This window comes from Manis pentadactyla, chromosome 14 (assembly GCF_030020395.1).
Source record: "Manis pentadactyla isolate mManPen7 chromosome 14, mManPen7.hap1, whole genome shotgun sequence".
Classification (NCBI taxonomy): domain Eukaryota; kingdom Metazoa; phylum Chordata; class Mammalia; order Pholidota; family Manidae; genus Manis; species Manis pentadactyla.
In genome coordinates, this window is record NC_080032.1 from 80,661,052 (window position 1) to 80,677,930 (window position 16,879).

Below are 16,879 nucleotides of genomic sequence, written 5' to 3' on the forward strand. Positions count from 1 at the left end.
CCATATGTAACAATTGTCTATACCCCCAAAGATGAAAGTACATTGAATTAGCCATTCTTCTTTCCCACATGTGGTAGTAGTTGAAGACCAGGGACTAGATAAACCTGTGCTGGAAGCAGGCGAAGTGAGAAGACAAACAGCAGAGAGCTCCGGCGCTGGCCCAGGCAGGAAAAGAAGCCAGAGGGAAAAGTGAGAAAGGAGAAGGTAGAGGCCTCAAGACCAAAGAGATGGCCAGCAGTGGTGAAGCTGGAGATGGAAGTCAAGTGGGATAAGGACTTGACTTTTGGCAACGGGCATATCATGGGTTAGGGTGGAGTAGGCATTAAGGCGAAGAGGCTGGAGGCTGATTTTTAAATAAGCACAGTGATTTTGTTTATAATAATCTGAATGCTTGTAATGTGCCAGTTCCTAAGCACTTTACTTGTATTACCTCACTTAAATCTCACAACAACCCTGTAGGTTTATTTTCTTATCCCTCATTTTACCTATGCAAAAACTAAGGCACCGAGTAATTTGCCCAAACTTGCACGGGTTGGGAGAGTCCGGCAGAGCTAGGATTCTAACCGAAGGGTGGCTCCACCACCGTTGATTTTAATCACCATTCTCCACTGAAGCTTCGCTCTAGAGATGGGTGCATACTTTCATGTCCTCTGTACTGTGCTAGGTGATGGGGACACAGACACAGTCCCTCCGCTTGAGGGGTTCTCACAAGGCTAGTAAGGGAGTCGGATCAGCAGCGCGTGCGGCGTCTGCCTTGCCACGCTGGACATGTGTGGCAGGTGGAGTCTGGGTGCCAGAAAGCAGTGGCCAGCTTTTAATTGTTGGAGGAGAAGGAAGGAGTCAGGAAAGGTCTCTTGGAGAAGGTGACTCTTAAACTGAGGTTCACAGTGGCAAAATTCAGAGTGGTAGTTTAAAATGTTAAGTCTGAGAAGCTAGAGTTCATGCTTAGGTCAATTTTTTTGATTAGGTTTCTAAGTAACCTTCCCCCAGGATGCAAAGACAATTTAAACAAGCATACCATGTCTTTAAAAGTCTCCAGCGGGTTTGTCCTAACAAGGTATTTAACCTGCAAATCTAAATGTTTTGGTGCTGTTACTTGTTTTGGCAGGGTGGGTCATAACGCTGTAACACCCATAATATGATCCTGTGCAATGGTCCCCTCAGAGGCAGAACCAGCGACCTCCTTGTCATTGCCTAAGGAAAAAGCACACACATACACACGATCAAGTGGTCAGTATCCTTGGTTAAAAAAAATATTTAATTAAAAAATAAATGCAGTAACCACTGTGCTTTCTGAGTGGGGTGGGAAAGACCCTCCCAAATCATTTCTGTGCCTTTAGTAGAACCACCTTACAAGAAATGCAGTTGTTGCCTCAGTGAGAACAGGGAGGCAAAGAAGGAGTTCAGGAAGTCTGCAGGCCACTTCTGTGTGACGGTCCCTCTGTGCCACAGGTGCCCTCTCTCCATGATTATATGATGCAGCTGAATTTATATTTCTTATTTATGTAATAGTTTTGTTACACCTACTCTTTACAAGCAAGTAAATTATAGCATTTTTTAACTCAAAAATAAATCCCATGAAACAAAGTTGTTTCGTTAACCTGGTTCACTGTTGATTTTACTCAGGAGTTTGTTGACCTAAATAATAGTAAGAACCATGAACTGAGTGGAGATCTGTGCAGAGCTGTGCTGAGGCCTTTACACACATGTTCACTTAATCTTCACAACTCTGCAAGGTAAATTTACTCCTTTGATGAATAAGAAAATAGGTTTGGAGGGATTTTTTTAAACTACAGGAAGTTAATTAAGCACCCAGTGGGAAAAGCTGGTCTTAGAGAATGAGGCCAACACATGGAGAAAAAGCAGAGATGAGGGACAGCATACTCATGAGCAAAACGAATGAGAGATGAGCCAGATCAGTCAGCCAACAGGCTGATCTGGTTTGGTGTTCAGGGCTCTCCTCCTAGAAGCCCGAGGCTCTGGGTGTACAGTGCCCTTGTCTTGGACATGTTAGCCTTCTATGTATATGGCGTGTGTGTGTATTTACAAATGCTTTATGGCAGGGTTTGCAAACTCTACAGTGGCCAGGCAGGTGGCATTAAGGGGCAAAGTGGGCTGCATGTAAAGAATGAGTGATTAGGCAAGTAGAGAGTACAAGTCTTACCTGAAGTGGGCAGTCCTCACTGAGTACAGCCCTTAGGAAATGTGGATGAGAAAGTGTTGGCAAATCTTCAGATTTTTTCATAGAAGACATGCATCTGGATTTTTTGGGTGATTTCCATCCTTTTAATAACATCAAAAACACTGTGTTGGCCAAACAAAACAATGGAAGGTGCTCTAAATTTTGTCAGTGTCTTCCTCTTAGCTGGTGCAAGTAGGGTAGGGGTAATACCAAATTCTAAGCTGCGAGAGAGGATTTCTTGGTTCCTTGAGAGCTTCAGCCAGCTAGTGAGCAGGGGAGCCAAAGCAGAGACAATGGTTATAAATGCCCGAATTTTAACTTGTGCATCCCAGGGGACATAGGAGTCAGAGTGTCTAGGTAGTCCCACTGCAAGAAAATTTAAATTTAAGCTAGTTTTTAAAAAGATTCATGGAATGAGAATTTCAATTCACTGAATTAATTTTTTTAGATAAAATTCCTTTAAAACTTTAATTTTCAGAATGAAGGATATAAAATTGCTTTAACAAACTATATTAAACATTATATGGGGGGGTGTTGAAGGACATTATTAAGCATATTATCCTATAAATTTAGATTTTTGTCCAGTAGAAAAGGCAATGGATGGGCACTTTGTTTGGGCAGCATAAGAAGATACTGAGGCAGTTGCTTTATTACAAAAGCAATGAGGTATATTGTTAGGATGATCTATGCCCTTGTTTACTGGATCTGTCCTGGCTCACTCCTGGTGTTGTGGCATAATAATAAGACCTTTCATCCTGAGTGATAAATTATACGGTCACCCTGTATAATGTTAATATGTTTTTAGTTGCTGATCCCTTTCTCATAAAGGTGGAATGAGGCAGGTATGCTGAATGATCTTGCTGCTTCTTGTAAAATTAATCACTGAAGCAAAGGCTAGACCAGTCTTCTCCTCAGAGCAACTCTCATCCTTCCCTGAAGGATCTTCACTATTGCTTTCAGGTTTTCCCTCGTCAACACCATTTAAAACATGATTGATTGATTACTTCTGTATCATAGTTCTCACAGCCATCCTCCTTATTAACTTTAACCTACTCTTACATGTTTCAAATTTAATTTATGGTGTATGAGGGAGGCATAGCAATACACATTTCAAGGATATGTACTAAAAACTCTTCATAATCACCCTTAAATGATACTCAGGTAAAGGTAATAAAACATTGATTCTAGGTGAAGGGGGGAGCCTAGTAAACATAATGTCCTTCATGTAACTGTAGATTAATGATACCAAAATAAATAAAAAATAAAATAAATTAAAAAAACATTGATTATAAAAATGCACAGGCCAACATTTTTTTTATTGTATGAAAAGTGAACATACTGGGTGCTACTTTCCAGATGTATCCATTTTATTTCTGATGTATCCATTTTATTTCTGAGATGATGTTTTATAATGAATTATATGTTGAAAGATATGATGTTCTACATCTTTTCAACTTGGAATAAATATACAGAATACGTGTTAAGGTTGTGAGTGGAAAAGTTTGAAGATCATCAAAATGATTTCAATGGCTTTAAACAATGGCTGAAACAAAAAAGACTAAATGTAATGGGTTGGAATAAGAATTTTGGCATTTAGATTCAAAATACTAAAAACAGTTTTACAAGTACAGGAGTGAAGAAACATCTCAACATAGCCCACATAAGAAAGACCTAATGATTTTAGTTGAACATAAGCTCCATATAATAAACAAACTTTCATTTCTGGTAGTATATGAGACTAGATACTCTAAACTACTCTTCCACCACAAACTAAAATAAAAATGCTAGATAAATTGTATAAAAATGTGCCTTTAAATGACAAGAAAAAATATTGGCCTGAAAGTGAAAGTGAAAACTCAGAGAGGTACTGACAAACCCATTAGAAGAACATTTTCTGAATCCAGCAAATGTGAGCCTTGATTCTCTTTGTCCCCTGTTGCTCTGGAGACAGGAGATAAAGCCCAGAGCCTGTGTTAGTGAAAAAAAGCTTGATAGAAGATGTCTCCACATAAATCTGGGACCCCCTAAAGGCTACTTTCATACTGTAGTTTTGAACTACAAATACAACTTTTCCCCTACCTCCTCTCAATTCTCATCAGCTCTAAGGATAACTGCCTATCCAGTATTTCATAACCAATAACCAGCATTCATACAGGTTTGCAGTCCTAATTTAGACCTACCTGACTGTGCCAAAAAAGCCATATACGGATGTAAAGTAGTTCCAGAGCAGTTGGTCAAGGCAGAATCAGGTACAGATTCTTTCTGGAGGAATCTTTCTTCAACCCAGACCTCAAAGAGTTAAAAATATATAATTCCAAGAAATTTTAACTCACAGTTACAAATTATAAAAGTAGACAAGTTAAGAAAACATTGTGTTTTGTTATCAATAGAACCAGCCAAAATAATAGATAACAGAATTAGGCATTTACAGTGATCTCAGATATAGTTGTCAGGGAACGTAAAATAATTTTGTTTTAAAGAAATTAGAATATTAAAAATGTAAGTAGCAAGCAAATATTAAAATGACAAAGGAAGTCAGAAAACTAAATAGAGCTTTGAGAATTAAGTATGTAACTGGAATTAAAAAATCAGCAAACAGGCTTAATAATAAATTTGACACAGCCAAAGAGAGAATTAATCAACTGGAAGACAGTTCTGAGCTTTTTAACTGTTACTGCAGTAAGAAATTCATTTACTGATGTGTGTATACATGTGATATATATGTATAATTTAAGCCAAATGTTTCAGAAACTGATTATATCCACCTAATGATAACATTCTCTGTTTTTCCTTTCTGTCTACTCTTTGCCACTTAAAAAGAAAGTTAAATCCAACCTAGGAAATTACATGAACCACAGTGGGTCATGACCATAATTTTGAGGAAAACTGATTTTAATGAAGTTGAAAATATGCATACCCCACAACAGAACATATGACCGCCAGTGTTCAGAGCATGTTATGTGGCCCATCCCCCCCCCAAAAAAAAATAGGAAGAAAACAAAACATTGATCGTTGAAAACATAACTAGTGTGGTTTATGCATACAGTGGATTACGATAGGACCAGGGTGATTACTGAAAATGGTGAACAAGCAGTAAAGCATGGACAGCACCCCATCAGAATAGATGTTGTCTGGAAGCAACCAGTCTCAGCCCACATCTGTGCATGTCAACCCTTTCCCCAACTTTGGAAACGAATGGACCAGTGATTCATGCATCAACATCATAGTGGGCAGGAAAGGCAAATTGCAAAAGACTATATGTAATATGATTCTATTTATATGAAGTTCAGAAATTTGGGCAAACAAAATACTATAGTATTTAGTTAAAATTTGATGAAACTATTTTTTAAAAGGCAAGGGTATGCGCAGAATTTAGGAGACATCACCTCTAAATGGGCATTAAGGGAGTCAGTTAGGAAAAGTCAAAAGGAGCTTCAGAGGTATTATATTAGTAATTTACTTCTTAAAATTTGTTGTGAGTACACACTGTTTGTTCCCTTGTAATTCTTTATATTTTATATTCAACATTTAATGAAAGTAGTTTAACTTAAAAAACCAAAGCAGGATCAACACCAGTTAATAAGTCTCTTATGCTGATCAGACTGTTTTTAGAAAATCATTTTTAGTTTTGGATGTCAAATGTTACGGACATTAATAAAGTGGAGTGTATCCAGAGGAAAATAATCAGGGTGGTGATATAAACCTGGTTTTGAGCATTTCATTTTTCAGATGCAAATCATGTGCATTCTGAGCATGGGGGGTTTTGATTTCCCCAGGTCTATTGGCTAGTGGGAGAGCAAAGTGAACTCTGTTCTCGTAACTCCCAGAATAATGCACTTCTGCTGCACATGCAGAAAAGAGTTTCAAAATATTCCCAGAAATTGTTCTGCAGTTTGCCAAAGGCTTTGTTTTTTTCTGTCAAACATAACTGTAGGCCCTGTGGCATGTTGTAACATACCAGATAGCAACTCACAAATGGGATCTTTCATTGCTGGGTTCACAGAAGCCCTCTGTCGTTCGTAATTCCTGAAGGCATCTCTAGATCCATGTACCGTCCATCGAAGGGACACACACATCCAGGTAATTTACTTTGGTGCCTTTTGGAGGAAAGGCAGACTCAGTCCTGTGGTTGCTCTGCTTTTGGCTGTGCAGGAAGCCAGTTTGTCTGACTGCGGCCTTAGTTGGATATAAGCATGGAGAGCTGGCAGATAGTAGTAGCCTTTGTCCGGGTATTAATTACTTGAGGTAAAGGAGTAAATTGGCACTTATTGAGGATCTGCAATGTGCCAGCTGTTGTTAGGCATTTCTTTAAAAACTTTATTTTTTAGAGCAGTTTTAGGTTCATAGCAAAACCTAAGAGGAAGTTACAGAGATTCTCCATATACCTCCTTCCCCCACACATGCATAGCCTCCCCCATCATCAGCATACCCTGTTAGAGTGATACATGGCTTACAGTTGATCAGCTTGTATTGACACATCATCACCATACAAAGCCCATAGTTTTACAGTTCACTCTTGCTGTTGCACATTCTCTAAATTTGGACAAATGTATAATGATATGTGTCCACCATTAGTATCATACATACCACCCTAAAAATGCCATGTGGGCTGCTGCTTCATCCCTCCTCTCTTCTGATCCCTGGTGTCCACTAATATTTTTATTGTCTCCATAGTTCTGTCTTTGCCTGAATGTCGTATGGTTGGACTCGTACAGTATGTAGCCTTTTCAGATGAGCTTCTTTTACTCAGTATATGCATTTCTGTTTCTTCCATGTCTTGATAGCCCATTTATTTTTAGTCTTGAATGCTACTCCAATCAGTGTCTGGAGCACCACAGTTTATTTACCCATTCACCTACTGAAGGACATTTTGGTTGCTTCCAAGTTTTGGCAATGATGAATAAAGCTGCTATAAACATCCATGTGCAGATTTTTGTGTGAAGTTTTCGACTTCTTGGGTAAATACCAAGGAGCACAATTGCTGGGTCCTATGGAAAGAATATGTTTAGTTTTGTAAGAAACCACCAAACTGTCTTCCAAAATGATTGGGTCATTTTGCATTGAATGCATGAATGAGAGATTCTATTGCATCACAGTCTCACCAGCTTTTGGTGTTGTCAGCATTCCTGATTTTGGTCGTTCTAGTAGGTGTGAAGTAGTATCTCATTGTTTTAATTTGCATTTCCCTGATGACATATGATGTAGAGCATCTTTTCATATGATTGCTAGGCATCGTCACATAAAAATATTATGTTCCATTGAGACAGAAGTGGTCTTATCCCCATCTTACAGATGTGGAATTCAGGGAGGGGTGACATCAGTAGTTGGAAAGACGAGGTCTTCCTGTCAGGAGAGCAAGCTACAGGGTCCTGGTCAGAGGCAGTGTTGCGAGGTGGATAGGAACACAGACTGCAGTAAATAGGGCTGGGTTCATACACAGAATCTGCTGTTTGCCAGCTGGGTGACCTCTATCAAAAGTTATTTAAGCACCCTGTACCTCTTGCCTCATCAGAAAATGAAGGAAATCTATATTTCATGGGATTATTAGAAGAAGTAAATGAATTAGTTTGTATAAAAGATTTAGAACAGTGGCTTGGTGCAAAGAGAGTGGTGTAATGTAATGCACATACAGAAATTTTTTTCCTATGCTTGTAGCAAGCATTTTCCTGGTCTCTGTGACACTGTAAGCAGAGCCTGTGCTCAGAGGGATGAGATCGTTTTATCCCATCTGGTTTGCCCAGCATCCCAAGTTGGGTTCTCCACTCCCGAGTAGGTGCGTGTGGCCCTGCCGCTTTACATTCATCTGGCCTCCTCCTCCAGGATCCCACATATTCCAGGGCCGTGGATGTTGACAATGTCAGTTATTAAAAGTCAGACCAGGTGCACCCATTCCCAAGAGCTGACTCCGTAGATGAGAAACTGAGATTCGGGAAGGTTATGACTGTCCCAGATTCACACCGCAGCAGAGCTGGGAGTAGAGTGTTTCCTCTTATCTGAGCCACTTCCCGGGAGGTCGGCTTTCTCTTCGGAGCTCTGATCTCACACAGTGTGGAGGACCTCCCATTCCCCGCGTCGGCCGGACTGTGGATGCTCGTGGGTTCCCTGTGCCCTTCGGGCCGGGGAGGTGCCGGCCGCTAAGTAACGCGGGGGAGCGTGCCCCCGCCGTGCACACACGTGCTGTGCTCCTCCTCACCCAGCTTCCCCCTGAATTGTGCAGAGATTAGACTCCACCAGCTTCTATCATAGGTTTCCTTGGATTCTGACCCAGCATTTCCCAAGGCACTGGCTCCCCACAACCCTGACAAAGCTCCTTCTTACTTACTGCCTCCCCTCCCCTCTCCTGCCACCTTTGCTTGCTTTAATCATTTTTCTGTTTTCTCCCTTATTTATTCTTACACACTGGCTCTTGTGTGTTTCTGCCATTTTTCCTATACCCAGGGGGTCAGGAGTGGGCGCTTGACTTGTAGAGCCATTGCTAGGCATGAACTGGTGTGAGTGGACCGCGGTGTGAACTGACCAAAACCCCCGGTACACCTTGCGAGCTATGCAGTCGTGACTCCTGGCTTTCCTTCCCTTAGCCTGCAGCCAAACTGAGCAGTATTAACACAGCATTATAGTCATTATCATATGCTCTCAGTAAGGGCAATAAGCACACCAAAACTGAACCCAAAACTGTCGGAGAATGTAATTCCAGAAACACTCAAAGGTCTTCCCTCCCTGCGGGCACTAAGGCAGGAGATGGCAAGATTTCAGAAATAAGTAAAGTATAATTGGCATGAGTGCCAGGCTTAAATAGTGTTTAAACATTCAGACACTCTTTTCTTCAATTTAAGGTAGCTTTATTGCTAATGCTTTTCTTGGAACTGAAATGAGGACATTTATTCAAGATTAACATACATTATGACACAGCTCAATTTAGGAAATTAGGTAATTGTTTAAAGCATATTTAAACATGTCAACATACTATTGTAATTTCTAATTTCGTTGATGGAATATTCTTTGCTCTATATTTTTTTGCCTTTTTTTAATGTATGCTAAAATTTTTCTATCAACACATTTTAAAAGGAGAGAATGAAAATCATTGTCACTTGAAATTAATTAGCATTATTTTAAAAATGAGTCCGTTCCTCGCATTTGAACTTACTCTTAATTATGAGAGGGTCTTTTTCAAATTAGTTCTCTGAGACCATTAGGAAAAAAGTGGGAGGAAGTTTAAAACACCCATGCAGACACCTTCCAGTCACAACTGTCAGGTCTTTAAAAGCAGGCTTGTGACTCCTCTTGCTGTCTGGTAGGAGTATTGAACAGATGGTTAACTGACAGCAATACTGCTAAATAATCAATTCTAATAAGCTCAGAAGAGGTCAGCTAGAGCAATCTGTATTATTTTAAAAGCATCCAGGGTAATTGGGGAGTGGTGGCTGAAATCAGTATTTGGGATTTCCTTTGTGTTAATACAAAAAATACAACTTAAAGGTCACACTGTTTTTTCATTAAAACGTTTTTACTTTCATTTAAAACATTCCTCTCACCCCACCATCCACCCCCACCTCGACCAAGCCTTCCTTGCAGGGGGAGAAGGGAAGGAGAGGTCTGTACCAGCTAGCCGCCTGCGCTGTCCCCTCAGGAAATAGCACGTCAAATTCCTGCTTTATCAAGACCCTCCCTCCCCTTGCCTTCCCCTCATGTTCATTTATTGAGTGTGCCAGATTCTGTGCTAGGTGCTGGGCCTAGAAGGAAGTACCCAGATCCCATGGTACATTAGGGGAGTGAGTCTTAAGAAATAGCACAGAACAGTGTGGAAAACCTCCAAAGAATCTTTTTAGTATGTTTCGAGAAACTATCTGCTGAAGGACTAGTCACATCATCATCAGTTTTATTAACTCTGTAGTTCCCTTCATTTAAATTAAAAACCAATTAACTTCTTTGAATTTTTTCTGGTCTTAGAAAGCAGCTCAGAATTTCAGGGTTGTACCTATTCCACCTAAATTCTTCTGCAAACTCACTGTGCCTCGAACAGAGCCTTGTCCTTTGAGGGACAGTAGAAGCAGCTTTAGGATGTCCCCTTTGCAGAAGGAGCTTACTTCCTTTTCTATTCTGCAGGTCTTTTTCCCTTCTAACGGCTCCATCAGTTTGATATTTTCTCTTAAAACTTTGGCCCAGCCATGCATTCAGTCCTAATCACTGGACCACCCCAAGAACCATATTCTTTTCTCAGTGCTTGCTTGATGTAACCCTTTAGGATGTCCCAATTTCACATTTGTCTGAAGTCTGTTCTGTAGGGAAACACAACTTCTATTACATGGTTATGTTTATCCTGTATATGTATTTTATAGTGTTGTGGATTTTTTGCCAATTTATATTGGAGTAATAGATCTTCAATAAAGACACCTAGATACATTTGACAAATACTTATCAAAACTCTACAGCTGATCTTCTGAGAACAGCTCTCTGGGATGTGGGGTACTGAAGTGTCAGCCAGGGAAGGAGACCATAGCCAAGCAATCACTGGATAGCTTGTTTAGTAAGTCTTAGGAAATACATTTTTTCAAACTGGTCTCAACAAAAATGATTGCTTGGCTATTTAAAAAAATAGTTGATCATATCCTTTCATGTCTTGTCCTGCTCCGTGTTTCTTTTCTAATTTCCTGTGTGACATTTAATAACAAATCATAAGACTAACAAGGATGCATTTCAGTTCCTATTGTTTATGGATCAGTTTCTTATGCCAGAAGGGGAAGATGCAGGAAAGAGAATGAACACTTTCTAGGAGCAGCATGGGTTATACGAGCTAACCTGGGATGGGCGTCTGCTAGAAAAAAGCAGGATCTTTCAAATCAGGTACACTTGAGTTCAAATCAGGGCTCCATCATTCACTAGGTGTGTGAACCTGGGAAGGTACCAGGTGTTTCTGAAATTTTAGTTTCTTTATCTGCAATATGGGGGCTATAGGGTTTGCCTTCACAGGGTTATGGACATTGTCTAAATTGTGCAGAAAGGTCACCTAGCATCCACTCATTGTGTGCCTACTGTTCTTTAAAATGCAGGAACTGGGTTAAAATCAAGTCACCCAATCTTTCTGAACCTCAACTTTGTCATCTGTAATGGGAATTACTGTATGTTAGTACGAAAAAACTAAAAAAAATTTAGAGCCATATACATATGATGACTTGTTCTCAGAAGGCTTCCTGAGTATCCACCAGGATATGAACACTCTTGTAGCTGTATTTCAAGTCTCTTTGATGCTTTTACATTTTTTACTTGTTATTATTATTACTAGATATTAGTTAGGTCTCACAAATATAATATAGTTGGTGGAAAGAAACTTCATAATCCTTACCATATTTTAAATACAGTAAGGGCCTTGTAAATATTTATTACATGAATAGTTTTTTTTTTGTTATTAGCATTGCCCTGTCCGTTGCAAACAAATGAGTTGATTACGTTACGATAGATTTGTTTCCACAGGGAAATCTACCTTATTCTTTCTGTAACCATTTTATTGCTTTAACACTTCATATGGGCTATGCAGAACCTATGATTAATACCTTTCTTACTAACTTTGCATACTGCTTTGACAGAACTGAATTACGTTCAGAGATGTAGATGTCTGAATTTTGGTGTTGAAGAAAAAAAAAACCTTGACTTTTCCTACTCTTTCTTTTAGTAAATAGAACTTAAAATTTAGGGTGTTTAAAATTTGCATGGTATTTATGGTTTTAATTTATTTTGTGGATACAAAAAGATATCAGTTATGAAAATGTGCTATTACATTCTATTTCTGGTTGAATATTTATGTATAATTGAATATTCATAGGGATTTTCTCTTTTCAATAAAAAGAAATGTGCTTGTTTAACTTTACAGGCAGAGTAGACAGTCGCTGGCTTCCTCCAAAACTTTCAGACTTTTTCTTATGTGACCTATAAGACTTGAACAGCCAAAGCAGTAAACTCTTTTCTGATATCTACATTAATAAAAAGGTCTCTATTGTCCTGGATTATCCATCCTTCTGGGCCTAGTTTGGAGGATGAGAATATACCCAACAATTAATCAACAGTCATTATGAGACATCTATAAGCAAATGAAGGGCCTGCATTCTTTACTTCATTTGTTAAGAAAAAAAAGAAAGAAAGAAATAGCAACACCATCTGTAAAGTAGATTTATTTTGTTCTTGAGTTCTTAATCATTCTGTTTTGTTTGTGTTCGGTATATAGGAATTGTATGTAATAACCTGATTCTGTGTTCATTTACATCAATAACTTCTATCTGCATTCTTATAAACCAGTTTAAATAGATTGTATATTTTGTTATCTATTCCTGCATTCCAAGTTGCCCTGAACCTAAGGACTAAAAAGAGTAAACATTTTTTGTCTCCCCTAGTTCCTTGGAGGATCAGGAATCCAGGAATGTCCACGGGTGGCTCTGGCTCAGGATCTTTCATAAGGTTGGAGGCCAGATGTCACACCATATTGTAGTTGTCTACATACACGCTGGGTATGGAAGGTCCCTTTGAGTAGTCGACATAAAGGCTTGACTAGATACGGAAATCCCTTCCCAAGGTGCTTTGCTCACATGCTTGGCAAATTTGAACTTGTTGTTGGCAAGAGGCCTCAGTTCCTTACCACACAGACCTCTCCAAAGGGCTGCTTGAATGTCTGTATAACACAAATGAGTGATCGAAAAGAGCAAAAAGGCTGGAAATCACACAGCATGTCCATCATGGCCTACCGGCTTTATAAGTTAACTCTGCTTGTCATGGGAAGAGAATATGTAAGGGCATGAAGACAAGGAGGCAAGGATGTGGGGGGCTATCTTGGAGGCTGACTACAAATACAGACAGTGTCTTACCTTTAGCACATATTTAGCAGTGTCTAGTGGATGTTCAAATATCCTTAATTTTAATTTTACCAAAAATAATATAATTATTAGAGTATAGAGGTTTCCTTCTCTTTACCCTGAATTGTGTGTTGGTATATATTGATTATTTGTCAATTTCAGTTACTTACATGGTATATGATGTATAATAGATACCTATTTTTCAGACCTGTGGTCACAGGAGAATTATATCCAGGTAAAAGGAATCATTTAGCTGGGCAGGACTTTCACTGATGGTAAGCTCAGCACTGCTGAGCAACTCATTGCCGTTCTGTAAAACCCTCTGAATTCTTCAAGCCCACAACAGACATTTATTGAGCAGCTCTTATGTGCTAGACAATGTGAATTCAGATAGTAATACAAAATGTCCCTGCCCTCAAGCAAAGGCAAACACTTCCTTATACTTGATGCTGACTATTACAGTCAAGGAACATACTGGACACGGTCAGTTGTTGAAGATCATGGGCTCTGAAGTCAATTTGCCTGAGTTCAGTTCCTGGCTCCCTACTAGCTACTTGACCTTGGAACAGTCTTTCATCTTTCTATTTGTTAGTTTTCTTCTCTGATTACTCCCTTATTACAGCTTACTACCTCACAGGATTGCGAGGATTTAGGAAACAGTGCCAGTGAGTACTGTTCACCAGCCTCTTGGGAATATCTGGAATGGAATGATCCATTAGGATGAGAGAAGTTTCCAGGGGATGTGAGATGTTTGAGTTGTCTCTTGGAGGGTGAGTTGGAGTTTGGTCAGCACAAAACGTTGATGGGGCTCCAGGCATGGGATGCCAACATGAACAGAACTAGAGGCCGAGGAGCAGAACAGTGGGGTGAGACTGGAGGTGTGTCATGTGGTAGCTTCAGGAGAGTGACTGGCAGTGAGCTCAGATGGTGGCCTACAAGGACGTGAAGAGTCTCAAATAAAGCTCCAGTGCACTATAAATTTTCTGAGATCATTGCAGGTTAAGTCTCAAATTTCTTATTGCCTCCATGAGTATTCTGAATTGCCAGATCTTATATTCATATTTGTGGTTAGGAAAATGTTGTCACTACAGTTACAGACCAAATAACAGAAGTTTAAACTTCTATGGAGGCTTTTAAAAATAGTAGAATCATAGGTTTTACTCCTTTTTTTTTTTCTCTAAGTGGTCTGGCTGAAGGGTCTATGATGGGTTGAGAAATTAAGGTAATTAAAATAATTGATGGAGAGCCAGTTGAGGCCTCACTGGGGACTAGAGAGGTGAGGACAGGTGTACAAGAGCCTGAATCCCTCACCCGTCAGGTTTGGCATTTCCTCCAGGCATCCCAAGCACATTCCCAGGCCACCAGCAGGACTGGGACACTTCCCATCCCATCCCGAAGAGCTCTGATTCATCCAGAATTCTGCAATTATAAAAATCTAAAAAGGAAAGATTTTAATGTCAGCATATATATATATAAGTATCATTTTGAATTATGTATCTGACAAAATCACCACCCTAATCTTGGCCCTCAAATGTCTGGCTCTAATAGCAGTAACCTAATTTTATGGACAAAGGAAGATAATGATTATGTGAATTTTAGAAACTCTCCTTCTCAGCTGCCCACTTCCAAAAGATTTTCTTGATGACAAAACTACAAAAAAGAGATGAGGCTTTAAAGAAGAAAAGATGGGTAAGAGAAGAGATTTTGATTTATTGGAGATTCTGATTTGATTTGCCAGCCAGCCTGGATTCCATATAGCTTCTAGGCTCCAGGGTGAGAATTAGGGTGTTTATAATTTAACCTCATCTCACATGGTTCTGAATTTGCCACCCAGTCCTCTCTCCCAGCAGGATTGACCCTTTTATTGCTTTTTGGATAACATCTTGCTCTATAAACAGGCTCTTTCACCAAGGCGCATCAGCCTCAAATGGGTGTCTTTCTCCTGGCTTCTTTAGGAGGTAGGCAGGTCTAGTTGAAGCCAAAAGCTCTAACCCACAGATAGAATGAAACAGGGATATCTAGTTGGCTTAGAGCCTATTTATTTTCATTAGAAAAATATTTTATGACTGCTACTTTTTTTCTTTTATAAATTAGAAGCATGCACGAATGTATCTTTGCACTGCTGCTGTAATACTATGTAAAAATAAATGGGAAATGAATGACATTTTTGTAGCAACTGTGAAGTTATATGAAGTGTTAGTCTAGTAACCAAATTGGGAGACAATGTCTCCATTCAGGGGGATAGTAGCTATGCAGGGAGAGCCCAGCTATAGAAGGGGAAACTTTGGAATAACTTCTCTTTCCCACAGTTGTGTTTGAAATGTATTTTCTGATAGCTTGCATCAGATTTGAGGTCTACCAGTTCTTTCTCCTTACACTATTTCTAATTTGATATTTCATATTATATCATAACTAAGAATCTAAGGATTGTGACTGTTTTGGTGTTAATTTCTATGCATAATAAAAGTATTTCAGTGTCAGTGTGTTAAAAATGGTTGATGGAAGATGGTCTTTTTACTAAAGTAAACCTTTCTATAAATACATGCAGAAACATCTGCTAAGGGCATAGTCTGAATGTAGCAGACATATAAATTGCGTCAATTCCCGTCTTGTGGCCAAGATTTCTTTCAGGCTCTCTTTATAACCAATGCCATGGCCGTTTCACATTCTTACAGCATTAGGCAATAGAATGGTCAAAAGAACTGGTGCCAGGTTACCATCCTTCTTAAGGTAACTGGTCGTAGTAATTTGTACACACCAAGGAAAAGTGTGGCAAGTTTTTTTGTTTTTATCTTTTAGGACCAAAAACCCAAGATCCCTCCTTCAACTTCATTTTTAGGCCCTGGCTTTAGACAGTTTTCCAAATGTCCGACTGCTAAACTGCTTTCTAGAAATGACTGTGGTGTTACAGAGAGCTTTGGTCAAGAGAAAAAGAAGGCACCAAGTCTTTCCTAGAATACCATGGGCCAATCAAATGACCTTTTAAACAAACAACTGAAATTCCTTTTTCAAAAGCACGAAAATGCTAATTGAAACCAAGCAGAAAACGAACCCACCCCGAAGTCCTGCAATTCAAACAACTCAGGCGGACAGTGGCCGAGGAGAGGAAAAATTCTTCTTGGGAAAACTATTTGAAGCTAAAAGCCTGTGTATTTTGCCCTTTGGTTTTCGTAAGTTAAAATGGACTGATTTAACACTTTTAAGATAAAAATTAGCCAGGACTGTAAGAATACTGTGTCCCTTTCCAGGTGCCTGTGTGGCTCCTGCTGGAAGAGCTGTCCGGCGCCCCTTCCCTTCCTGCTCGTCTGCAGAACTACCTCCCCCTCCCCCAGCGTGGGGATCCAGTTTGGGAAGGTGAGTCTCAAAATATATGTCCTTCCATATACGTCCCAGGAGAGTATCGCTTAAAGTGACTTTTTAAAAACAACTATTCAAAGTTTTAGGAGACTTTTGGAGATTACGTTCACTGGTGAACTCTTAGGATTCATCATTTCGAAGCCCTTTCTTTAGATAATACAAAGTATAGTTACTGGTAGCATCTTTTGCCACTGTAATGCAAAGCCTAGGATCAAAACTGAGTTGACACAGCATCATGAAACATGCTTTCATATTTATAGTGTAAAGCAAGTTTTTGCAAATTGGTGTAATCACCACTCTTGGGCTTTTCCTGAACGCTATTCCACTCATGCTTTAAATCGGCAGCCTTTTTAAAACAGACAAGTGTTTCTAACAGTAAATGAGTTAGGTCTTGTTAAGTCTGAAATATCCTGTGGTTTGAGCTTCCATCTCTTTCGTAGTGTCAACGATTGGCTTCATTAAGTAAAGGGGGGCACAAAAGTCTCTGGAAGTGGGAATATAT

General features: G+C 39.5%; 1 protein-coding gene across 3 annotated transcripts in view; it reads left to right on the top strand.

The window, feature by feature from the left end:
• RASSF8 (Ras association domain family member 8) overlaps window positions 1-16,879 on the top strand; it is a 116,170-nt gene that overhangs the window by 21,789 nt on the left and 77,502 nt on the right. For 2 of the 3 annotated variants that reach the window (XM_036889424.2, XM_036889427.2), the window contains exon 2: window positions 16,269-16,374. The exons of the other annotated variant lie outside the window; for it this stretch is intronic. The gene's annotated coding sequence lies outside the window, so the exon portion shown is untranslated. The remainder of the gene's footprint in view (window positions 1-16,268; window positions 16,375-16,879) is intronic. 3 annotated transcript variants of the gene reach the window in all.